The 26,868-nt window shown below is 37.0% G+C and overlaps 1 protein-coding gene across 4 annotated transcripts in view; it reads left to right on the forward strand.

Moving 5' to 3' along the window:
* The window catches only part of LOC5575615, a 984,994-nt gene that overhangs the window by 73,332 nt on the left and 884,794 nt on the right, over positions 1 to 26,868 (forward strand). Inside the window, exon 3 of one of the 4 annotated variants that reach the window (XM_021853786.1) lies at positions 5,251 to 5,271. The exons of the other annotated variants lie outside the window; for them this stretch is intronic. The gene's annotated coding sequence lies outside the window, so the exon portion shown is untranslated. The remainder of the gene's footprint in view (positions 1 to 5,250; positions 5,272 to 26,868) is intronic. 4 annotated transcript variants of the gene reach the window in all.

Consider the following 26,868-nt stretch of genomic DNA (forward strand, 5'->3'; position numbering starts at 1 on the left):
CTGAAATACATTGCATCATCAAAGTTATCTCAAACCTATGCCAATTTCATATGATGTGGGCCATCATGGTCAAAACAGAGCCAAACCGTGCCAGCTGCAAACTCATAACCATCTGGACGGTAATTATTGGCGTCTGCTCGCCATCACTTACCTGGGCAAAATAACTCGAACGATCATTCGTGTCAAGATTTATTGACCGTGAATGCAGACTGTGCGAAATGCGGTGTTCATTGAGCTGGTTAGGTCTGAAACCGTTGATTTGCTTTTCGAATGTGCATTGATAAGTACATTATGAACTTGGAATATCTTCTGAGCAAAATTAAGCGGGCCATGGATTCGAACGAATAGGATTAGACCAAAAGTTAGATTCGCCGTAACCAAGAATGAGGGTGAATCTCTTTTCAATTTTTTTTCTGCATAATAAGCTTAGTTTTTGGTATCGAAACTTTCTGAATCACTCCAAACTTAGAGGTATTGTGTTCATGGCGATTGATGGTTGCAAGAATGGTTCTTCTTCGTCTTCATGGCATTACGTCCTCACTGGGACAAAGTCTGCTTTTCAGCTTAGTTTTCAATGAGTACTTCCACAGTTAAAGATTTCTTTGTCGAAGTTTCCATTTTCGCATTCATATAGCGTTTGGCATGATACCCTATGCCCAGGGAAGTCAAGGAAATTTCCATTACGAAAAAATCCTGGACCGACCGGGTATGGAACCCAGACATCTTCAGCATGGCTTTGCTACATAGCCGCGGACTCTAACCACTCGGCTAAGGAAGGTCCCGTTGCGTGAGCGGTATACGGTATACCCGTAATCAATTTTGTTTGTAATACTGACTGTTTTCATGGCTATTCTAGATTTTAGGTCGTTATAAAACCATATCAAAACCTACATCGTTGTTTCAGATCGATTTCCGTGCATAACTTATGATCTTTTATGAAACTGTTAAATAAATGTCCACCAACGTGGGTCATAAATCACAATAAGCTGACCCTGTTGCAAATATCACTTAAACAGCAAATGAATAACTTCTCCAACAAATTGCATGACCTCAAGCCATTCGTCCAAGACAAACAAACCACACACAAAAAAACGGTTAGACAAACACACAAACAATGATAAATTGCAAAAGTAAATTAACAAAGCACAAAACCTTCCAACAAACGTTGGACCAAAAGCCCGACTCAGCCATACTCAACGCATAAACAATCGTCAAGGCTGAAGTCTTACAGTTTCCAGACTGTATAGCTTGGGTCATTCTCGACCGTTGGCTGACATTGACAAACTCCAGCGCCGAAAAAATGCAAGACACGAGAAATGAAAAATGGGAAACTTGAAAAGAGAACAGTGCTTTATCAGTGTTGGAATTTTATATTGCTTCAACTGGACAAGGGACGAACTTTTGGTGACACAATTAGGGATAGCTGTTGAGTTGATAATATTTGCGTTGGAGTTTCTCAACTGCCTCAGAAGACTGCTTTCTGTTCGAGTATTTTAGTAATCGAATCGAAATCGAATCGAAATCGAATCGAAATCGAATCGAAATCGAATCGAAATCGAATCGAAATCGAATCGAAATCGAATCGAAATCGAATCGAAATCGAATCGAAATCGAATCGAAATCGAATCGAAATCGAATCGAAATCGAATCGAAATCGAATCGAAATCGAATCGAAATCGAATCGAAATCGAATCGAAATCGAATCGAAATCGAATTGAAATCGAATCGAAATCGAATCGAAATCGAATCGAAATCGAATCGAAATCGAATCGAATCGAAATCGAATCGAAATCGAAATCGAATCGAAATCGAATCGAAATCGAATCGAAATCGAATCGAAATCGAATCGAAATCGAATCGAAATCGAATCGAAATCGAATCGAAATCGAATCGAAATCGAATCGAAATCGAATCGAAATCGAATCGAAATCGAATCGAAATCGAATCGAAATCGAATCGAAATCGAATCGAAATCGAATCGAAATCGAATCGAAATCGAATCGAAATCGAATCGAAATCGAATCGAAATCGAATCGAAATCGAATCGAAATCGAATCGAAATCGAATCGAAATCGAATCGAAATCGAATCGAAATCGAATCGAAATCGAATCGAAATCGAATCGAAATCGAATCGAAATCGAATCGAAATCGAATCGAAATCGAATCGAAATCGAATCGAAATCGAATCGAATCGAAAATCGAAATCGAATCGAAATCGAATCGAAATCGAATCGAAATCGAATCGAAATCGAATCGAAATCGAATCGAAATCGAATCGAAATCGAATCGAAATCGAAATCGAATCGAAATCGAATCGAAATCGAATCGAAATCGAATCGAAATCGAATCGAAATCGAATCGAAATCGAATCGAAATCGAATCGAAATCGAATCGAAATCGAATCGAAATCGAATCGAAATCGAATCGAAATCGAATCGAAATCGAATCGAAATCGAATCGAAATCGAATCGAAATCGAATCGAAATCGAATCGAAATCGAATCGAAATCGAATCGAAATCGAATCGAAATCGAATCGAAATCGAATCGAAATCGAATCGAAATCGAATCGAAATCGAATCGAAATCGAATCGAAATCGAATCGAAATCGAATCGAAATCGAATCGAAATCGAATCGAAATCGAATCGAAATCGAATCGAAATCGAATCGAAATCGAATCGAAATCGAATCGAAATCGAAATCGAATCGAAATCGAATCGAAATCGAATCGAAATCGAATCGAAATCGAATCGAAATCGAATCGAAATCGAATCGAAATCGAATCGAAATCGAATCGAAATCGAATCGAAATCGAATCGAAATCGAATCGAAATCGAATCGAAATCGAATCGAAATCGAATCGAAATCGAATCGAAATCGAATCGAAATCGAATCGAAATCGAATCGAAATCGAATCGAAATCGAATCGAAATCGAATCGAAATCGAATCGAAATCGAATCGAAATCGAATCGAAATCGAATCGAAATCGAATCGAAATCGAATCGAAATCGAATCGAAATCGAATCGAAATCGAATCGAAATCGAATCGAAATCGAATCGAAATCGAATCGAAATCGAATCGAAATCGAATCGAAATCGAATCGAAATCGAATCGAAATCGAATCGAAATCGAATCGAAATCGAATCGAATCGAAATCGAATCGAAATCGAATCGAATCGAAATCGAATCGAAATCGAATCGAAATCGAATCGAAATCGAATCGAAATCGAATCGAAATCGAATCGAAATCGAATCGAAATCGAATCGAAATCGAATCGAAATCGAATCGAAATCGAATCGAAATCGAATCGAAATCGAATCGAAATCGAATCGAAATCGAATCGAAATCGAATCGAAATCGAATCGAAATCGAATCGAAATCGAATCGAAATCGAATCGAAATCGAATCGAAATCGAATCGAAATCGAATCGAAATCGAATCGAAATCGAATCGAAATCGAATCGAAATCGAATCGAAATCGAATCGAAATCGAATCGAAATCGAATCGAAATCGAATCGAAATCGAATCGAAATCGAATCGAAATCGAATCGAAATCGAATCGAAATCGAATCGAAATCGAATCGAAATCGAATCGAAATCGAATCGAAATCGAATCGAAATCGAATCGAAATCGAATCGAAATCGAATCGAAATCGAATCGAAATCGAATCGAAATCGAATCGAAATCGAATCGAAATCGAATCGAAATCGAATCGAAATCGAATCGAAATCGAATCGAAATCGAATCGAAATCGAATCGAAATCGAATCGAAATCGAATCGAAATCGAAATCGAATCGAAATCGAATCGAAATCGAATCGAATCGAAATCGAATCGAAATCGAATCGAATCGAAATCGAATCGAAATCGAATCGAAATCGAATCGAAATCGAATCGAAATCGAATCGAAATCGAATCGAAATCGAATCGAAATCGAATCGAAATCGAATCGAAATCGAATCGAAATCGAATCGAAATCGAATCGAAATCGAATAGAATCCAATACAAGTTTATTGTGTATTCATTTGTTAAGGCTCAAGTGCCATTACGCATAACGGAGCCGAATTCATTCGTAAATACAGTTGAAATATGTCGAGCTGTGCTTTTATCGTTGTTATCCTTTTCTACATCTTGAGCCCATAACCAAAATTTGCCAACCTTTGACATGAGAGCAATAATAAAAATGAAAAATCAAATACCTTCCATACATAAAGATGAACATCTTGTACTGTGGGTCGTCAATCGATCGATACATTTGTTTCGAGCTGGTTGGCAGCCTTCCCATGGACAATCTGGTTGGCCTGACAGTGTTTTCCATTCCAATCCCAGCTCAACGTGTCCCATTTGTGAATGCTGTTTTCTCTGTGTGTTTGTGTAAGTCACGTCAGTGTTGTTGCCGACGCCGACAAACAAAAGAGAAAGCTTCCGATAACGGCGAGGCAGCGGGATTATCCCTTTAGCCTCAGATGCGGGGTAATTCATAAATAATATTAATTCATATTTTATAATTATTACCGTGGTTGTGCGACATGGTTCGGGCGGGTTTCAGTATTTGGATAAGGTTCGGATGGACACAACTGTTGTTTGCTTGTTGGGAGCGAGGGTTTTATTTCGATTATTTGTACCGGTGTGATGAAAATATGGTGAACAGAATTGGGAGAATGAAATATCTGTGATGCACTTCGGTAATGCACAAGTATAATTCAATAATTTTGCTTAAATTCGTGCAGGCTTCCATTGTTCGGATGTATAACGCCTTTAGCGTCCCACGCCAATAGATTTGGGGGAATTTCATTTCAAACATGTAGAATTTTATGGGGTTTATGCTGACTGATGGTAACTGAGATATGGATTTATTTCTGGTGACTGATTCGATCGTGCTGATATTACAATGACGGAAATCGCGGCCATGTCGATAGGAACGTGATTTTATCGACCATGCAGCGTAATGCAATTCAATTTAGCGCAGTGCGTGGGAATCGAAAAGGAAATTAAATTTCTTCAAATCAAATTGCCGAACGGAATCCTTAATGTGAAGTTATGGACATATTTATGTTTTATTCATGGCTCATTTTACTTCAAAATAAAATTGAAAATTTCACTGCCCAAACTATTTGTTTACATTTTAAAATAAACTGCGTCATAAGATGTCATCCTTCTAAGTTTGCAATTTAGCGTTAGTCAATGGATACTGTAAAGTTTTTGAAATTACTAATTAATATTTCCATCTCTTTCTTTTCTTTCAGGTATACAAACTGAGTGAGGATGTATGTATAATTCGAATGAGAAACGAAAGTTTCACCTTCATATAAAATATGGAATAGGAATCGTTCAATAATGTGAATTTAACGCTTTTCAGTATGCACAACAAACTTTTTTTTTAAACTGGAATAATTGTTTTACATACAGCGCCATAAAAGACTGTTTAGAAATATGTTTTGGTGTTTCTTAAAGTTGCAGGAAGAATAGCTAATTAAAAGGGATTGAATTTCTTGACACTCTTGTATAGCAAATCCTGGTAAACTATCAAGAAACTTTTGATGTTAATCATGAGGGAGTTTTAAGGTGAAGATACATCGAAGCTAAACCTAAAATTTTCAAGAGCACAAATCTATCGAACCAGACAGCGGTTTGAGCAGAAAACTTAATCGATTGGTCACATGGTGGTGGTGACCAATCGATTAAGTTTTCAGCTTGAACGGCTGTTTAGTTCTCCAGATTTATGCTATTGAAAATTTGAGGTTTGGCTTCGAAACATCTTCACCTTAATGAAGAAATTATGTATGACTATTAAGATATAGATGTATACCTCAATAAGTGAAGGCACTTTTATCAGAAAATAATTCCGGAGAAATACTCCAAAAGAAATTTTGGAAGTATATGTGAAGAAATTTCAAAAGATCTACCTGAAAAAATATCGACAAGTTTAGGTTACCTATCTTGATACCTTGATGGCTACAGCGTAGCATTACGCCCTTGCCGGGCGTATTGCAGAGCTCCATCTTCGTCGGTCTTGGGCGAAACTTCTCCAGTTGCCCCGAACGTTTAGGATCGCTAGGTCCTTTTCCACTGCGTACAGCCAGCGTATTCGTGGTCTTCTTCGAAGCCGCCGACCTCTACCTGGTTCCCTGCTGAATATTATTTTCGCAATTCTTTCATCCGACATTCACACTAAGTGGCCAGCCTACTGAAGTCTGTCGTATTTTACACGCTTGATAATATTTGCGTCTTTGTACACTTGGTACAACTCGTGGTTCACACCATGTTCGAGCTACCCACCGAGTATTGTCCGCAGCATTTTACGCTTGAAAACACCGAAAGCTTCCGGTCTGCCTCTTTCAACGTCCACGCTTCGTTGCCGTAGAGAGCTACATGAAGAATCTATTTTTTTACAGGGCGAATTTTGTTTCCGTTTGCAAGCTGCGGGACCTAAGCTAGTAACGTAGTCCGTAAAAGGCCCTATTCGCAGCCGCAACACGTCTTTTCACTTCGCGTGAAACGTCGTTGTCACATGTCACAAGTGTTCCAAGATAAACAAATTCTTCAACAACTTCAAACACATCCCCATCAAACACTACTTCAGCATCTGCACCACCAAGCCTGACTCTATCTCTACCTGCAACCATGTACTTCGTCTTGGTAGAATTAATGGTTAAGTCTATCCTCGCTATCTCCCTCTTCAGAGGAACGAAGGCCTCTTCCACTGGCCTGCGATCGATTCCAATAAGGTCTATATCGCCCACAAAGCCAAGGAGCATGTGCGACATTGTGATAATAGAGCCATTTCTCTTCACGCCAGATCTCCTAATAGCACCCTCGAGTGCAATGTTAAACAGTAAATTCGAAAGTGCGTCTCCCTGCTTCAACCCGTCTAACGTCACGAACAAGGTTGACACTTCGTCTGCGATCCGAACACTTGATTTCGAACCATCCAGCGTAGCACGTATCAGCCAAATTAGTTTCACCGGAAAACCATGTTCAGACATTATCTGCCACAGCTCATTTCTTTTTACTGAGTCGTACGCTGCCTTGAAATCAATAAACAGATGGTGAGTCTGCAAGTTATACTTCCGGAATTTATCTAGGATCATTCACAAGCTAAACATCTGTTCCGTTTTTGAACGGCCCTCATGAAAACCAGCTTGGTATTCGTCGACGAAGGACTCCTCCAGCGGTCTCAGTCTGTTGAACAGGATGCACGACAGAATTTTGTACGCCGAATTCAGCAGGGTAATTCCTCTGTAATTGGCACAGTCCAATCTGTGCAAAATTAAGGAAAAATGAGCTCCTGACAGGACCTTTGGAGTAAGATCTTGATGAAACTTGAACTCATCAAAAGTGTTCTTCAAGATTAGTTGAAATTTCTGCTTAAAATTTCCAATCATTCACGCACATAGAACGTCCGAAAGGTCTGCGTTGATACGATCACTATCGAAAATACTTTATGCGATTAATCGAAATCACTTAACTACACTTTATTCGCAGGCAAAAAGGCACAACGTAGTTTATCAATGCTCTTGTTAACAATCGCAGCGGAGATATATTTTCATCCGTCGTTGTTTTCGTTCTACTATCTCTATCCCGTAGAGGTGGATAGGCTTATTCACAAGACGTTCCAAATCAGCTGATCGGGAAGGTCTTTGACAGTTCTTCTGTGGAAATTACAGCCTCGTGTCACATGAAAAGGCTTATATGGCGATGACAATCGGAAGGTACCCAACGCCTCTTTAGTGTGCGATAATCTGATGACTGATGGTATTGTACCTTAGGCAAAACAGAGAGTGAGTGACCACGCGCTAGGGTGGCACTCGCAACATAATTTCAAATATTGGTCATTGGCGTAGAAATAGCCGGCCGCCTTGTAACCTACGGTTTTCCACGTTGCAACATATGCCTTGTCCACTTCGTCCAGTTGTACAAGTCGGAAAGGAACAGTGTCGTCCATTTCTTCCACAGTTTCTGGGTGTAATCTTGCGATTTCTGCCAGACGCAGAGACGATTGTTCGAATTAGGTTCGGCGATAGCGATTAGTAACTGAACTTAAAAATGCCCAGGTGTGAGCGCCTCAAAATCTCCTGGATCGTTGCTAATCGGAGTGAGTGGTCAGGAATTCAACATCGAATCAGCCTGCGTGAGGACCGTCTGCATTTCGTAGTACAGCAATGTTCGTGTTCCAATAATCATCTAGAAGGTGATCTTGAAGCTCTTCACGGATGCTTCCCACAGACCATCAAATTTGGGCGATCTGGCTCAGCTGCGGCGTTCTGGAACTGCTGTTGCTCGAATAGGTTCAACAATTGTCGAAGTTCCCGCTTGGCTACGACGAAATTATTGGCATTGTCACACATTATCAACGCTGGGCGACCTCGTCGGGTGATAAAGCGCTTCAAGATTGCCAGGAATGCCTCAGTGGTTAGATCACTGACTAGCTCTAAATGGACGGCTTTGACCACTAGGCAAACAAATACAGCTACAAAGCATTTCACAGGATGGCTGCGACGATGAGGGTAGGAGACCAGAACCGGGAACCACAATAATCCACTTCAACCGTAAGGAATGGCGGTGCCGGATTTACTCTTTCTGGTCATTAGCTGTTCCTGGCATCTTGGTCTCGTTCGGAAATAGGTGACACATTCGTGAAGGACCTTTCTGTGGTAGAGTATTCCTACAATAAAAGAAATATTGATTAAATCTTAAATTGTTTCCTACTTACTTGAGATTTGTGTGTCCCCTGAACAGTTCGTTTATGCAAAATATTCCAATAGGAATATGCGAAGTAAAACGAAACGGTGGAAAGTGAAACAACATAGTAGTCTGTCAGAGATGGATTCTGCAGACCCACACTCCAGGCGCCGAGTAGAGAGGATGGGAAAATTGAAGATAACGAAAAAGTGTTGGTGAGACGATGACTAGGATGGAAGTGAGTGTGTGTTTCAGAGGGATGATTGTTGAATTGAATTCAACTACATTAGGGTGAGTGAAACGAGACCGTATTTGTTGATGTGAATGGTAGGTTTGGTAGATGTATGCGTGTGATTCGAGAATGTGTGGTTGGATGAAATCGATGACGAGGAGTAACGTTCATTCTTGTGACGATTGTAGCGACGAACGGACGTTTGTTCTTTTTCGTGTTTTCGGTTCAAAATGGCGGATCAGCCGAATTCAAACGACGGGCAGGATGGAAAAAGTTACCACACTTTCGATCAAGCTTCTGCCATAAGCACTGTCCGAAGCGTCGCTGAACCCATGCTATTCGAACGATTTGCAACTCTTGGAATAACCGACCCACCGTGGAATGCAGATGACTTCCAGCGAACTGAGATTCCCCCAGTACTCCAACCAAAATGCAGGGCTGGTAGCAAGTCACTTTTTAGTGACTTGGTCACTTTTTTCGACCTGGTCACTAAAAAGTCACTATTTCCAACAAAAAGTCACTAAAGTCACTTTTTTTCAGAAAAATGGTCACTTAAGTCACTATTTTCGTGATCTGATGATAAATCAACCAGATTATCGCAAATTTCTCAAACCTTAATGCCAGTCCAGCAATGTCTTACTGGTTTCTATTATTCTAATGCAAACATTTTCTAAGATCAGTGTCTAAATCAATGAAGTGTCTTAAGAGGACAGGATTCTGTGCTAACTTTCTGGAAGAATTCAGGTGACATTTTTGACAGAATATCTAGAATTTATTTGTTGAGTTTTTTAAATTTGAATGACGGCTCAATTACTGACAGACCTGCTGAGTATATATAAATTTCTGCAGAAACCAACGGACAATAGACTGAAGAGATCTTTAGCCTACCTTTGAAGAAAGCTCAACAAAAGTGATTCAATATAGAAGCCTGAAACTTCTATGAAAATTTAAATAAAAATAATATAACAAATTTTTCAGAAACTGGTTCAGGAATCAGATTCAGTTTATCTCCAGTTATAGATAAAGCTTCGAAGCTACCTTTGGAAAGTGAGGGTTAAATTTTAAATGATTTCTTGCTGGGATGCTTTTCTCTTCTATTTTAATCGATTCTGCCAGAAATCAAACAAGATTTCGCTAAACAATCTTTCTTTATCATCGTAAATTTATTCTCGAACTCTTCCTGACATTTCCCAGAAAACAACTTTTAAGAATTTTGGCGATCGAGTTCGCCATTACTGACAAAGAATTTTGCCATAATTTTTTTCTTCTGAGTTGATGAATTTTGAATTTCCAGGAAAGTTTCTGTACTGACCTGAATCCGAGTTTAAAGTTATAGCATATGCCTAACTCTGCGGCCTAGCGTTTATGCGCCCCGTACAAGATTCACCAGAATTTTTGATAGGCACGTTCTGTCCCTTGATGATGTTTCATATCTATTGTAATTCGGTGAAGTAATTTGAATTACTTAAGCTCATTCAAATGTGGTAATATTCTTAATTTTTCGCTTTTGAACTTCAATTTTGCACTTATATTTATAGTTATGTAGTCATCATTCCAGAAAGTACTTTTGTGCTTATTCTGCGCGTCGCGTGTGTTGAGACTAGTCGCTCTCACCTCGGGTGACGTGAGACAACTAATGTTAATCAAATGGAGCGAGTCGACACTTGTCACCTCATGCGGCTCGTCTCATCTCACACGCCATGCAGAATAAGCACAACTAGAAATTCCAAAAAATAAGCAATCACGACTTTGGTCTACTATTTCTATACAAAAAACTCGTTTATGTAATGAATGCTTTATCATTGTTAGCTATTCTCTAACGTCAAATCTACCTGTTCATGAATTTCAGCATTTCTATCGTTTATAATCTAAGTATTGCGGCGCTCATTTTAAATCCACATCCAGCGGCGGCGGTAACGCGAAGATAACATGAGCGCATTTCAAACGCAACGTGAAATTTCAAGTAAGCTTGGATTGTTCCGTTCTGCAAGGACGCAAATGTACCAAATTTGCCAAATAAACGCATTCCGTGGATTTCTCTTGCAGAGCACAATATGCAAAATTAGTCATTGTGCCGCCGATAAACATTCCAATGACTTCGCCGCTAAAAATTCTATCACGGTTTGTTTACCAGAGTTCATGTATTTGATTTTTTTGTTTAGTTTTTTGACTGAAATCAGAAATATAACATAGGGGAAGTGGTGGTAAAATGAACAGGGGTGATAAAATGAACACCGTGCCTTTTACCGAGAAAAAACTAATTTCGATGAATTTTTATCACGCACGGATGATTTAGAGCATAAATCTGAGTGTTCGAGTTGATACGTAGGTCAATTGAAGTGAAAATATCAACGAAAACTAAGATTTTAGAAAACCATGTTTGAAAATCAGAACTTATCTATTTTAGTCTGAATCTATGTCGCTGCTATAGATTACATCCCTATTTTTGATGTTGTGCGATAGAACTATACAAATTTCTCGTATTTCTATCAGAAACAAGATGATTTTCTTAAGGTGTTCATTTTACCACCCCTTCCCCTACATTTAACTCTCCCTTACTCGATATTCCGTATCTCGATATCGAGTTAGAGAACCATATTAAAAGTTGGTTTTCATGACTAACTCGATGGTCCCTTAGATTGCAGTTGCACCTCTTTAAGTCTATGGTTGCACTGGTTTTGTGTTCTGTAACTCGATACCTCCCTAACTCGATGATCCCTTCAATATCGAGTTAGGGAGAATTGACTGTATTAAAATATATGAAGCCAATGTTCGTCTCGTAAAAAAGGTAATAATCTAAAATATGACATCTTTTTTAACCATTTATGACAATTAATTCTTGTTGTTTTCAAGTCACTTTTAGGTCACTTTTTGGTCACTTTTTTGATCATTTTGGTCACTAAAGTCACTATTATTTTGCTGTCTGACTGCTACCAGCCCTGAAAATGTTTGCAGATTTTCTGAAAGAGGCTCGTTCCAGCTCACTTGCAGTTTCCACAAGGTCTGAATGAAAATCTTGGCTTCGACGACTACAGAACCCACCAAACCCAACGGGTCAATAGCTTGGACGCATCGGAAATGACGATACGCTTCGTGACGATCGACGTGCTCCTCCACTTGGGAACGGTAAAGTTTATGTTACTCCAAGTTACTCACTGAGTCACTAACTCTCCAAAACCAAAACATTTTTTTGCGGAGTTTTCTGAAAAGAATGATAAATTGATGAAAATAGCACTGCAGGATGGTAAGATCTCATCCAAAGAATGATTATTTTACGTTTGTGATTTATTTCATTTTTTCCATTCACAACCTAGAGAAGTATCATACTGTAATGAGAAATATGCCCCAATGAGTTGGCAAAACTTCCATGTGCCTCTCAACCATTAAAAAAAATTTTTTTTTCTTCAACTTCCAGTTTCCACGAACAATCTATAGGCATAATTAAAAAAAAAGACAATTTTACACCGTCGTTAGCCAAAGACTGCACAGACTGAACAATTACGAACATTAGACAGTGATTAATTTTTCATTAGACGAAAAGTTTCCACCGACTGGAGCTGGTATCGAACCCACACTTCGTGGCATTCACAATACGCCCAAAACGCTGACGCCGCTAACCGCGCGGCCACGAAGCCCAAATTGCGCCCTTTTCATGTTTTCGTCAACCTTCAAAATGAGTTAAATTATGTAATCAATGTTGCGCCTCCTCCACCTACAATCTCAAAAAATAATATCATGTAATGAATATTGCGCCCTTATTCATATATTATGACAAATTTTTCATCCACTACTCAATAAGGTTCTTCAAAATATGAGAATTGCACCCCTATATTAAAGTGATTATTTTTATTTATCGACTGCTCAAAACGACATTATTTATTAAGGAAAATTGCGCATAAACCAGTTCCTGAATTTTGGAAATTTTTTGAGTAAAATCATGTAATGAAAATTTTGCTCTTTTGGTTCAGAAACTATGACAATCTTTCATGGCACTTCTCATTATTGAGTTCTATCATATGAAAATGCATGACAATTTTTCCGCCCACTTTTTATAATGATGTAATACCATATCATAAAATTTGCACTCCTTTGATTCAGGTCTGATGACAAATTTTATCACCAACTACTCTAAAAAATTCTGTTATCTGATGAATAAAGCTTCATCGTAATCCAAGAATAATAAATAAATTCTTGCACCCTCCACCCTGTTAGAATTTTATCAAGTGAAGAAAATTACGCCCCTTTGGCTCAGTAATTATAAAAAAATCATCAACTACTAAAAAGTTTTGTATCATGTTATGAAAATTGCGCTTCTTCCAATTTAAAGCAGAATACTATTATTGAATAAGAACTGCGCTTCTATGATGCAGGGATTATGAAGTTTTTTCTGCCCCAGTTCCCTTATGAATTTGTATCATATAATTAAAAATTGATAACATTTTTTTATTATGTGTACAAAATGGTGCCCCTATGATACAGGAATAATGACAACTTTGCTACCCCCACCTTATAGTAAAATATAACATAATGAGAGTTGCGCCCCTATGCTTCAAAAACTATTAATTTTTCATCCGCTATTCAAAAAAGTTTTTCTATTGTATAAATTTTGCCCCAATTATTTAAGAATTATATGAGAAAATTCTCCTGCATCGTATTATAGAGTACTAGCATGCAAAAAATTGCGTTTTTATCATTCATGACTTATGACAATTTTTCCGCCCATCTTCACTCGTTAAGTAATATCAAAGAATAAAAATTTAACCCCTTTGAATCATGAATTAAATTTTTTTTCCGCCAGCTTCCCCATTTAAATTTTAATCATATAATGTATATTGGGTCCTTATGATTCTGGAATTCTGATATGTGTTTAATTCGTTATTCAAAATTCTTTGCTCACTTCCACACTCACTGATATTATGCAATTGAAATTGCGCCCCATAGGACACCATTATTAGGAATTGTTTCAAATTTTTCTTAAAGGTTTTAATTTGATATGAAAATGGTGCTCCTATTATTCAGAAATTGTGACAATTTTTCCGCCCACCCGCCATAATGGTGGTATCGCATAATTAAATTTTAGCTCCCTAAGGTAATTCCAATAAGGAGTGTATCGAAAAGTAGTCGCAAACTTTCAAAAAAAGTCTCAAAAATAATGGGTTGATCCTACAAACAATGTTTTGATCAGAAATGCTTTACAATGTATTTAAAAATGATGATGCAGTGATATTGTTTCAAGAAAGTGGCATTTTGCATGATAATTTTGCAAATTACTAACAGATGTCGATGAAAATCTTACACACCTCTGAAAAAATTGATATGTTAATAAATGTGTTAGATTTTAAGAAAAAATGGTTTTTGTTTATGCTAATATATTCTGTGCCACAACTCTCATGACATAGTGTAAACAATATTTTGAAAAATTCATTAACAAGCATTTAAGAGCAAATACAAAAATCTAAAAAAGTCGATTTTTAAGGACCTCGTTTTTTGTTTTTTTTTTCTTTCTACACGTTAATGCTAATATCGAACGATTGTAATGAATAAAAAAATGTTTTTTGATTGGAAAAATTTCTTCGCATATTTATGAAGTAACGTAAGCAAAAAATGTTACTCTATATAATTACCGCTGTATATGACAGAGCTTCAAAAGTTGATTTAACAAGAGTGACTTTCTAAAACCAACCTTGTTCCAATAATTGAGCATTCTTAGATCAATAATTTATTTTTTTGAATCTCTTTTTACGTGCTGTTTGAAGTAAACATATTTTCCGATAGAATAAGCTTTTCATCCTATTTTGTTTGATATACATTTTGTTTAATACAAATCATCGAAACTTCAGAAGACACTTCAAAAATGTAATTTTGTGCAAGATTTTATTTTCCATGCTTTATAAACCTTGTTGTATTTATATTAAGACTGCAAATTATTCAATTTTTTTTAAGCTGCTTCAATCTTTGATGACATGATGAAGATTTGCGTGAAAAAAGCTTTAAAAAAGATGAACTATGATCTGAGATATACCGTTTTAAATGTTTGCGACTACTTTTCGATACACTCCTTATGATGAGAATTAACTTCTCAAAATGGTTCTATCTTTCAATTGAAACTGTTTGTGCAAATGAGTGAATGTATGTCCCTGCCCCTCGATGTATGTGTATGTAATATAGGAAAATAAATAGTTATCGTTTGACCATTGCAATGGCAAGAAGCCACCGTACGCCGTCTAATTAATCATTCCGATATCCCGAAAAAGCACAACGGATAATGGGTCCTACCCGTGCGCGATCATAATTTGGTGCCGTGACTAGCCGTGTTTGAAGAACCTGGTGAAAAGATGATCAATTAGAACGGGAAACGAAAATTGAAATAAGCCATAGAGTAACGATCAGCAGCAGCACAATAGGAGACGCCGTTCTGTATAACTTCCAGCTGCGATAGTGTGGCCCCGATGGTAGCTATTCAGCAGAGCATATCTCGTGTTTAGCTTATCCAGTACTGCAGCAGGGAGCTCAGTATTTAACTAGACAGGAATGCTCTACCCCAATGGACAGGTGTATACACGCAACGGGTTCCTACCTTGTGTTAACTGTAAGGATTCCGCGACACTTCCAGCTACGATGGTGAGGGCAACGAAGCAGCCATCTAGCATCTATCGTTCTCGATGCAGCAGACTACGACAGTCATAGATCGAAATGGTATCAATGGCAAGTGCGATCACCGGACACTCGAGCAGTTGTTGTCGTTTCTCCAGCAACAATGATTTGGCAGTATCGTTAGATTTTAATTTGGTTTTATTTAAATTTTTCGTTAAATCCTGACGATGATAATTTATTGTGTTGTATTTGAAAACGGTTCGTTTTGGGGGGGAGTATGTTTGTGCAAATGAGTGAATGTATGTCCCTGCCCCTCGATGTATGTGTATGTAATATAGGAAAATAAATAGTTATCGTTTGACCATTGCAATGGCAAGAAGCCACCGTACGCCGTCTAATTAATCATTCCGATATCCCGAAAAAGCACAACGGATAATGGGTCCTAAAGAGCCCTAAAGATCCAGGAATCTTGATCCTTTTTCGCTTAACTCCTAATTGTATGTAAATCATGAAAGATAAATTGCGCCCCTTGTGGTCAGGAGTTCTGAAGATTTTTTTCACTCACTCTTCAAAAGGGTACCGTAAAACGGGGTAACTTTGATAATGCGGGTAACTTTGATAGTGCGTAACCCACCGCATACTAAATGAAATATCATAATTTCTGTTAATCAGTTAAGCAAAACGAATGCAAAACTAAAGAATATTAGTATGACACTTCATGTAAGAGGGGTTTTCATTTAAATCAAGAACATTTTAGGCTTTTTATACGAATTTAAAAAATTAACACAATTTTAGCATTTTCAAAACGCTTACAAACAATCTGTTCTACGATTACTATTTGATGTAGTTTTGAATAGTTGGCCACTTATCTTTGATAGCCTAGTTATCATAGAACTTGAATACGGTCTCAAATCTCTTAGCGAAAAGCATATTCACAAACTGGGACCATTTTTGTAATCTAAGTCAGAAATTTCCATGTAACGTTAAACGCCTAGAGGTATGCAATGCCCTACAAATGTTCGTTATTCATTCAATTTTGTTCGAAACATATTCCATTATCAAAGTTACCCCAAAACAGAAAACAAACTTTCGATTATATAAAAAATTATATATCCATTCAAAATGAATCTTTTGCCAATTTATCGACTGTAATCGATAGCTAGGATGCCAGTACTTGTTTTAAAAATATAAATTGTAAATCTTTGAAACAGCATGCAAAAATATTCAAGTTTTCTTCGAAAAAACTATCAAAGTTACCCCGTTTTACGGTACTCTCTTCTAATGAAAATTGCGCTCCTACATTGCGCAACTACACAACAGAATACTGTCATGGAATGGGAATTGCGCTCCTATCATTAAGGAATTATGCCAATTTTATAAATGAAATTAAATTTTTTTCATACACTTACTTATTGTGCTCCTATTATTCAGAAACTTTGACAATTTTTCAGTTCACCTGAGAATTATAATGTAATGTAAACTACGCCCCTGTGATTGAGAATATATGAAAGTTGTTTGCCCATCTTAAGGAGTAATATCATATCAAAAAAATTGTTCTATTTCAATTCGGGGATAACGACAAATGTCCCTTTGATCCAAGAATAATGAATCTGTTTTGTCGGCAACCTTCCCCATTGAAATATATCATGTAATGAAAATTGTGCTACTTTGCTTCAGTAAGTAAGACATACTTTTCATCAACTATTCAAAAGGTTTCTATAATCTAAATGAAAATAGCACCCCTATGATTCCATTCTCTATTCATCATGTCACTGCAAAATGTGCCCATCTCTACTCATAGAGTAATATAATCCAATAAATATTGCACCCCACATGGCACAATCGATTAGGAATGATAAAACTTTCGAAACCCTTCCACTTCTAAATTTTAAATATACACTGGAAATAGCGCCCTTATGATTTTGGAGTTCTGACATATTTTTATCCACTTTTCAAAATTTTTCGACCACTATCTCATTGAATAATATCATGCAATGAAAATTGCGCCCCATAAGGCACCATAGTTGTGGGCCTTCCTAAGCCGAGTGGCTAGAGTCCATAGCTACAAAGCAAAGCCATGCTGAAGGTGTCTGGGTTCGATTCCCGGTCAGTGCAGGATCTTTTCTTAATGGAAATTTCCGTGACTTCCCTGGGCATAGAGTATAATCGTACCTGCCACACGATATACGAATGCGAAAATGGCAACTTTGGCAAAGAAAACTCTCAGTTAATAACTGTGGAAGTGCTCATAAGAATACTTAGCTGAGAAGCAGGCTTTAATGCTAAGAAGAAGAAGAAGAAGGCACCATAGTTCAGATTTTTTTTTCAAATTTTCATTCACTTCCCATAAGAATGAAATACTTTAACTGCGCCCATATAATCCAGGAATCATTATAATTTTTCCACCCACTGACGATTTTTCCGGTCACTTCCCTTCATTGAAAATTATCATATAATTGAAACAACACCCCTGTGATTGAGGAAGTATGACAATTTTTCCGCCCACCTTTTGAAGTAAAATCATATCGTAAAATTCGCGTACCTCTGATTCAGAAATAATGACAAATTTTATAGACCGCTACTTAAATTAATTCATTTTTCTACCAAAAAAGTGCGTCATTGTGACCCAAAAATACATATTTTTATTGTTCCTTCACCTCCTCCATTGGATATCATACAATGGAAATTGCGCCTTTTCGGTTTTGACATGTTTTTCATGAACTATTAAGGTGAAGATGAATCGAAGCCAAATCTCAAATTTGCAAGAGCACAAATCTGGAGAACCAATCATCCATTTAAGCTAAAAACTTAATCGATTGGTCACTAGCTGGTGGTGACCAATCGATTAAGTTTTCAGCTCTGTAACCATAAGAGATAGAACAGTAGTTTGTGTTGTTGCGCAATCAAAAGTTCTAAAAGTGCTTAGAACAAAGTTTTTGCGAGAAATAATCGTATAAAAAGTTATTAAGAAAAAACTTATTTTTCACTTTATCACTTATTTGTTTAGAAAATCGTAACTCGCGAACCATAAGAGATAGAAATTTGGGTTCTTGGGCAAAGTTGCTCCAAATCGATTCTTCTAAACCATTTAAATCATTGTATAGGCTTAAATGCGTCAGCAAAAAAGTTTATATTCTGATCTCGTAAATCATGTGGACCACCCTAATTTCACATCACTGAAAAATATGGAAAAAACTTTACCGAAGACACCATATATCTAAAATTGACGGTTTAGTCGCCATCATTTTTGTCTTCCTAATCCTGAACTAGCTTTTACGTTCTTTGCGCTTCTACTGCATCATGCATTGTGTCTTACCATACAACTGAGAGGTGTTAAGTAGCACTCTGTTTGTTCTAAACGCTGCATAAATCTTATCAACATTTCGTCACACAATCACGTTTGTCGTTGGTTGTAATACGTAAAGCAATAAACTTTTCATTTACTGTCAACATCCGTCAACCGTTTGCCACGGGTATGCAAACAAAACAAGAAAAAAATAATCAACCATATAAACTGCCGGTTGTTTAATAACAATATCCCGGTTTAATAGCTTTTAAAATGTATATCGTTTCTTGTCGTTCCACCAACACCATCACCACCCATTCCACATCCGAAATCCGAATGACGAAGCGCCGCCGCTAGACCTGGGCGATGGTGGGTGACACATCCTCAACAAAACGATGGCAGCAGATCATCGCCAACCCACACGACTCCCGCACAATTCCGCCGCCGGCGAAGTTTAAAATTCGCATATTCATCATCGTCAGCGTTCTTTTGGCGTAATATGTGACACGCCTTCCCGAGTAGTTGAAAAAAAAAAAGATTTTAACAGATTATGTTTTTTATATACTATTATTCTTTTAAAATTCGAACAGCACATGTTATATTAAAATGTTACATGTCCATTACATGAAACAGTAATAAAACAATATAATTTGATAAAACTGTAAGTAAAATATAATACAAATTTATTCAAGTATTAAAATTATAAATATAGTTACTGTTGATAGCTTCAGATAATATTTAGCTACAGCAAAAGTAGAAATGCATTGTAAAATGTTACAAATTTTGTTATAAATTTATTCAAAAAACCTGACGAATTAAGATCAAATTTAAATTGATAACAAAACAATACCAACTTTTGTTATTTTCAGTTGTTTTTGATAGAAATGTGTTTTGATCTTGTTATATAATTCCGAACGGGTTCACCTTGCCACTGTCTGTTGGCGAATTCATATCTTAAATTGAGCGTTTATTCACCCGCGAGTCTTGGCAAATGGCGAGCCCATGTCGTGTGGATAACACCTTCCCCCCACCCAAAATGTGTGAGTTTACGTTGCCTTGAAGAAGACGCGAGACGAAGGTTTGCATGTTTTGATGGACTCCATACTTTTGGAGCTACTCACTCATACGGGGACCAAGAACATCACGGCGAGAACGATGACAACGACGAGGGTGACGAATGTATTCAAATTTAAATGAGCTCCAGCCAGTTGGCGACTAGGTAAATTAAGTATACATCCACTATTCATTTGATTGCGTTTGTAAGATCTTGGTGCGGAGAGCTCCATGTTTATAGGTGATCAAGTTGTGCTTGCTAGATGGCGAACTAGGGGATGAGTAATCGTTTGCTTTAAGGTGACGATTTGAGTTTTGCGATTGTATGCCAGGTTGGCATGGCGCTGATAGTTAGCTAGATGCGACCCATCAAAATAATTGATAATGATAAAATTTCAGTATATACAGTAATGTATATGTATGTAGGAATCCATCTTTGTAATATTCATTTGATCCTGAAAGCATTTATCTGCAAAGACGATTCGCGAACACATGGGATTTAATTGATTCCATACATGACAAACACCTCATTCAAATGGCAAATTCAAACCAGGAAAATCTTCCGCATTGAAAATTTGTGTCTTGGGAGAAAGATTAGATCCACGGATGTTATTCCAAGAATTTGATACCTTTTGTTCATCACTAGTCTATGTTGTGTCGCGAAGCAAACAAATAGACTGGATGTTGTGAAAATCGTGCATTGCTTATCAAGCCTCCACATGATACCCTGGGCCCAGATAGCCGTAGCGGTAAACGCGCAGCTATTCAGCATGACCATGCTGAGGGTCGTGGGTTCGAATCCCGCTGGTCGAGGATTTCGTAAAGGAAATTTTCTCGATTCCCAGGGCATAGAGTATCTTCGTACCTGCCACACGATATACACATGCAGAAATGGTCAATCGGCAAAGAAAGCTCACAGTTAATAACTGTGGAAGTGCTCATAAGAACACTTATCTGAGAAGCAGGCTTTGTCCCAGTTGTGACGTAACGCCAGAAAGAATAAGGATAATGATACCTTCAAGTGCAATATTCAACAACACGAAAGTTCTTAACCCTGTCGTAGTCTCCAGTGAGATTTAAACGATATGTTCGTCCGAAATCTTCACGTTGTTTTGCACATTGTTCTTTGTTGTCATGATTAATGTAAACTTGTTTTCGTTCATGATTTTGCCTGAGCAGTACGTGCTTAGTCAGCGTCCATTTATTACACTGCGGAACACGTTTTTGTCTCCAGCACCAAAATACCGCTATTCACTTAATTAAGGGTTGCTGAATCCATTGCCGTTTTCAGAAATATCATAGCACGTCTAGTTTTTGAGATATTAGCTGTTGAAAATGCAAAAAACGACTATTTCAGCCAACTTGCATGCAAGTTTGCCAGCTTGTAAGGTAATATATTGGCTTAATTTGCCACAGAATTCAAACTTTATGTGTATAACAATACTTATCATCAAAGTTTATAATACTTTCGATGCGCAAAAGTTATTTTTTGATGGCTTAGAGAACTGTTGTATTTTGCCATATAGAAGAAACGAATAATTTTGTATGGAGACTGCAAGCATGTTGAAAAAATCGGTTTAATCGAAATTTAATCGCGCAATTTCAATCAAATTATGTCTGAAATGAAAGTTCAAGTTCTATTTTTCATGTTTGGTGGATTAGATTACAAAAAAGTATGATAAACTGTACTTTAAATTTTAAATGAACATTAATAAAACCAGTGTTTTATACAACTTTGGCGACCTGTAGCTAAAAATTGTGACGTGCTGGAATATTTCTGAGAATGGCATCAGATTCAGCAACCCCAAATCTACTAGAGACACATAATTTGATCCTTGAGACACGCAAAAATGTCATTTTTGTTACGCTGTGTTATGTAACGCTAAAATTGACGATTTTCGACCCCTCTCTCTCCACCGTTCGTAACGCTTTTTGTATGAAAAAAAATGTATGAGCTATAACGCTTGAGCAGACTCCCCGCTAAAGCGTTACGTTATTTATGGACGGCGCCTTAGGCAGCTGGTACTAACATTTTGGAGGTTTTTCTGCAGTCATTGAAACTTTTCGTCAGGAATATCACCATAATACACATCGGTAGTCAACATTTTTATCCTTAAACTGTCGTGACAACTATTCAAAAACATGTGTTGTGGACTGACGTAACGCTGAATTAATTGCAGACTTTCGTTAAACGAACGTTTTTTCACTGAAATATAGCCTGTTTCTCAGATGCGCGTTCAAAAAAGAGTTCTGGAAAACGTGATTGTCAAAAATACACCATGAACTACCATCATGTTTACGCATAAACATGATCTAGTTCACGGTGTATTATTGCTTGTTGACGAGTTCACGTCTGTTGTTCACGGATACGAGAACGGATTTTTTTCCATGTGTACGTATCAATCGTAAGGAATCAAAGGCATAATGAACAAATGGGGCGAAATGGTTATCCTTTTATTCTCTGAAAATAAATATTTTCATCGAAATTGATAGAATAGTAGCATAATTATAATTATTAATTTGGTTTTCAATTTGTCTTTAACTTTTTTCGGCTCACGATCCTCAGCTTGGTCTTTTTATCTAGGATCCTACTAAAAATATATATATTATAGAAAAAAGTAGAAGCCCGAAATTGTACAGCTCTATTTACGATTTAAGATTAATTTATCGTAAGTTATTGAATATTTACTAGTTTCATTTACTAGTGATATAAAAATCCTTAATGTGAAGACGAGACTGCACACTGGTCCAGGAGGCTAATTTAGGCGGACATGAGGTTTTCGTCAAGATTTATTGATTTTAGAGCCATAGTTTCTTCTGAGAATATGTTCAGAATTTTCAGTACTACAAAATGTACGGATCAAAAATTTGTTTACGGTGATCGCAAGAGTGACGTATACGCCAACTTTTTTTATTTTAACGAATCGTAAGTTGGTATGTTCAGCAAAGTTGTAGCAAATGATCATAGAAACAACTTTGCCGAACAAACTTTTTCTCGATTTTGCTCAAGAGCCAAGATAATTAAGTATTTTTAATCAAAAATCGTTTTTTGCTCTTATGTGTTTTATTTTTTAGTTTTATCAGCCTACTATGTTCTACAAAGTTTTCATACTCATCATTTGCTACAACTTTGCTGAACATACCAAAGTTGTATTTCTTATGGTTTACATGTTATTTGAGTTTTTCATCTTAAAATTAGCTATTTTGTATGCCTTGTATTTCAACTATGAGCACCTCAAACAAAAAATATCTTTCCACCAAATGATTTTGCAGTCTTTCAAGTACCTGTGAGCAAAATTTGGAAAAGATGATATTTTTCTATTTCGTTTAAAATCGATTTTACTAATAGACGATATGAGATAAATCCATATTTATTGAATATTCATACATGTTCAACTCAAAAAGTCATGGCTACCTAAGCATATCAAACCAAATGTAACACGTGTATTTATATAGAAATATAAAGTACATCGTTTTTCAGTTGTTTTCGATTAACTTGGAAGCTTCTGCAAGAAATTCAACGTCTTTTCCTCTACTAGTATTTAATCTATTCCTAAGCAAGATCACCGGGTTGGAAGTCAACATAAGCCGTATAAAATACATATACAAAATATACAGTCCGATCGAATTCTATAGCATGATTTTCCCAGAATCTTCTGATGGATTTATTCCGCATTTTTTATGCTTCTTCGGCGGCATGCCGGACAACATCACTCCTTGCGAAAGTAGTTTTTGCACCGTTGGAGAGAGTACGTACCAATCGTAGAACTGGCGATACTAACAGTGCGTTTCTGACAAAAACTGTTCAAATGCCTCCTCGTTAATCTTCCGATTAAAGTTGACTACTTTTATAATTATTGAGATCCGTAAAAAGAAGTAATTACAAGTGCGGAAACGATAACAAAAGTGCGCAATTGAATCAAATCGGGTACGTGTTTTCGGGGGACTTATTCTTCGTAAATCGAAGAATAAGTGCTCTGAAGACACCAGCAGGATTCAATACAATCCCTCACTTTTATTCACACTTTCGCACTTATGAGGCCGCACTTCGCAGTCCAGTAGTGAAAGAAATACACAATATCTACTTCCCGAAAAAAGCGGCGTACCGTGTTACGACCATTTGAGTTCCTACCAGCTGGAAGAGGTTCGTACAGTCTCAGCTCCAACCTTCCTTTGAGGGCTTTTCGTGGCGATCCTTTAGAATGCTGTTATATTTACTGATACGTCTACAACTAGTGCACGGAAAAGGTGTTGTCCGGCATGCCGCATTACCAAAGAAAACCATGAAACGTGGAATCCATCAGAAGATACTGGGAAAACCATGCCACAGAATTCAATCGGACTGTAAATTTTGTATATGTATTTTATACGGCTTATGTTGACTTCCAACCCGGTGATCTTGCTAAGGAATAGATTAAATACTGGTAGAGGAAAAGACGTTGAATTTCTTGCAGAAGCTTCCAAGTTAATCGAAAACAACTGAAAAACGATGTACTTTATATTACTATATAAATACACGTGTTACATTTGGTTTGATATGCTTAGGTAGCCATGACTTTTGTGAGTTGAACATGTATGAATATTCAATAAATATGGATTTATCTCAAATCGTCTACTAGAAAAATTGATTTTAAACGAGATAGAAAAATATCATCTTCTCCAAATTTTGCTCACAGGTACTTGAAAGACTGCAAAATCATTTGGTGGAAAGATATATTTTTTTGAGGTGCTCATAGTTGAGACACAAGGCATACAAAATAGCTAATTTTAAGATGAAAAACTCAAATAACATGTAAACCATAAGAAATACAACTTTGGTATGTTCAGCAAAGTTGTAGCAAATGATGAGTTTAAAAACTTTGTAGAACATAGTAGGCCGATAAAACCAAAAAATAAAACACTTAAGAGCAAAAAACGATTTTTTATTAAAAATACTTAATAATCTCGGCTTTTAAGCAAAACTGAGAAAAAGTTTGTTCGGCAAAGTTGTTTCTCTGATCATTTGCTACAACTTTGCTGAACATACCAACTTACGATTCGTTAAAATAAAAAAAGTTGGCGTATACGTCACTCTTGCGATCACCGTAAAAAATTTTTTGATCCGTACATTTTGTAGTAATTAAAATTCTGAACATATTCTCAGAAGTAACTATGGCTCTAAAATCAATAAATCTTGACGAAAACCTCATGTCCGCCTAAATTAGCTTCCTGGACCAGTGTGGACTGTTATGATTTATTGGGACCTTCACTATAATTACAGCAAGTGGTCGATTAAGTATTTTTGGATCCAAACATTCAAAAAATCAAAAGAAAACAAAACTTTACAACTACAACATGTTACTTAACCTTTGGGTTGTCGCGTTCATGTACTTTGTACAACAGATTGATTTTTATGCTATCATTTTGCAACAAAAATATCTATCGACACCAAACCAAAATGTGGTCCTCAAGAATCTTTTTAAGAACAATACTCGATAGTTTTTGCTTACAGTATGGCCTTTTGTAATGCGATAAAATCAACAAATGTACATATTAGACTGGCCCACCTTAGTATGGGAGAAAATTGAAGTTGTATAATTCCACGGGGCACCCTCCAGGATTATTCCTTAGAGTTAGAAGAAGCTTTCCTGAAAGTTTCAGCTCATTCAGTCATTCCATGAGCTGGCGCATTTGAATTGAAATTAATATGGGATTTCCAGCTCAAACATATGGGTTTCAGCACTTCATCTACTGTTTGGTTCAGGAAAATCGTTGATCGCGTTCAATTGCACCCAGAATGTCAAAAACACTACTTGATACCATAGTGAACAATATTGTAGAAGGATGTATCATGATTAAAATTGATAAAGTTGGTGTTTTAACTATTTGAAGCAGATTTGCTAATCTCATGCTATACTGCTTTGTATTTCTTCAACATAGCCACTAAGCGCATCATAGCCACCTATGACGCTGGGCGAGCTGCTACACAAAGCGCATGCATATATGTGATTGTACGGGAGGTTGATTCAGCCTTACTTTCAATAACTGAAAAGTTAATGAAAACGAGCTCAAATCCAGATACAACCTTCTGCAATTATTTTCATTAGGGTATCAACTAGTGTATTTGTCATTCTGAGCTCAATTGAACGCGACCAACTAGTGTACGGAACGAAACAGTGACATTGGGTCAATTCTCTATATATTTGAAACGAATATCCCATACAAACTACAAATTGAATGCGCCAGCTGGTGGAGCAACCAATCGAGTTGAAATTTTTTGAGAGCTTTTTTCTTACCCTAAGGTTTATATCTAGGGGGTGCCCCGTTGAGTTTTACAACATTTTTGTTTTAGGGCCAGTCTAGTACATATAAGTCGCATAATAATAATCGCACTGGTTCGAATAGACCACAATTTCAAAACAATATGTCGCGAAATCCAGATAACTTCGAAACGTGGGGTCTTCGGTAAAGTTGTTCTATCTGATGGTACTTCATTCAATTCAAAATTTGACCGCTAGGTGACACTGATCAGCATAAAAGTTTTACTTTTGTTTTGCAGATATCTTAGGAGCATGTCCATTTAGAAATATGACGTCTTTGGCAAAGTTGTCCAATAACTCAAGAGCTATAATTGTTCGAGCTAGTTGAGTCAAAATTTGTTCAGTAGCTGGAGGGCCATCATTGTTTGAACAAAGAAATTCAAGATTTTGTCACCAGGAGGTGCTAGTGAGCATTGAAGTTTTGTTTTGTGGATATCTACGTATTCTGACCAATAAGACTATTATTATTTGAGCCAAGACATTTATGAAATTGCCTACAGGCGGCACTAGTGAGCATGAAACTTTTGTTTTGAGGATATTCCCGGATTCTGACCATTAATAAAGATGGTAAAATTGTTCAGTAGCTCCATGGTTTTCATTATTTATTTTTTTAAGTGGTCAGGCCCCTAAGATATTTGCAAAACAAATATTTCATGCTCACTTGAGTCACCTGGTGGTAAAATTTAGAATCAACTAGCTCGATCAATTACATCGCAGA

This window comes from Aedes aegypti, chromosome 3 (assembly GCF_002204515.2).
Source record: "Aedes aegypti strain LVP_AGWG chromosome 3, AaegL5.0 Primary Assembly, whole genome shotgun sequence".
Lineage (NCBI taxonomy): Eukaryota > Metazoa > Arthropoda > Insecta > Diptera > Culicidae > Aedes > Aedes aegypti.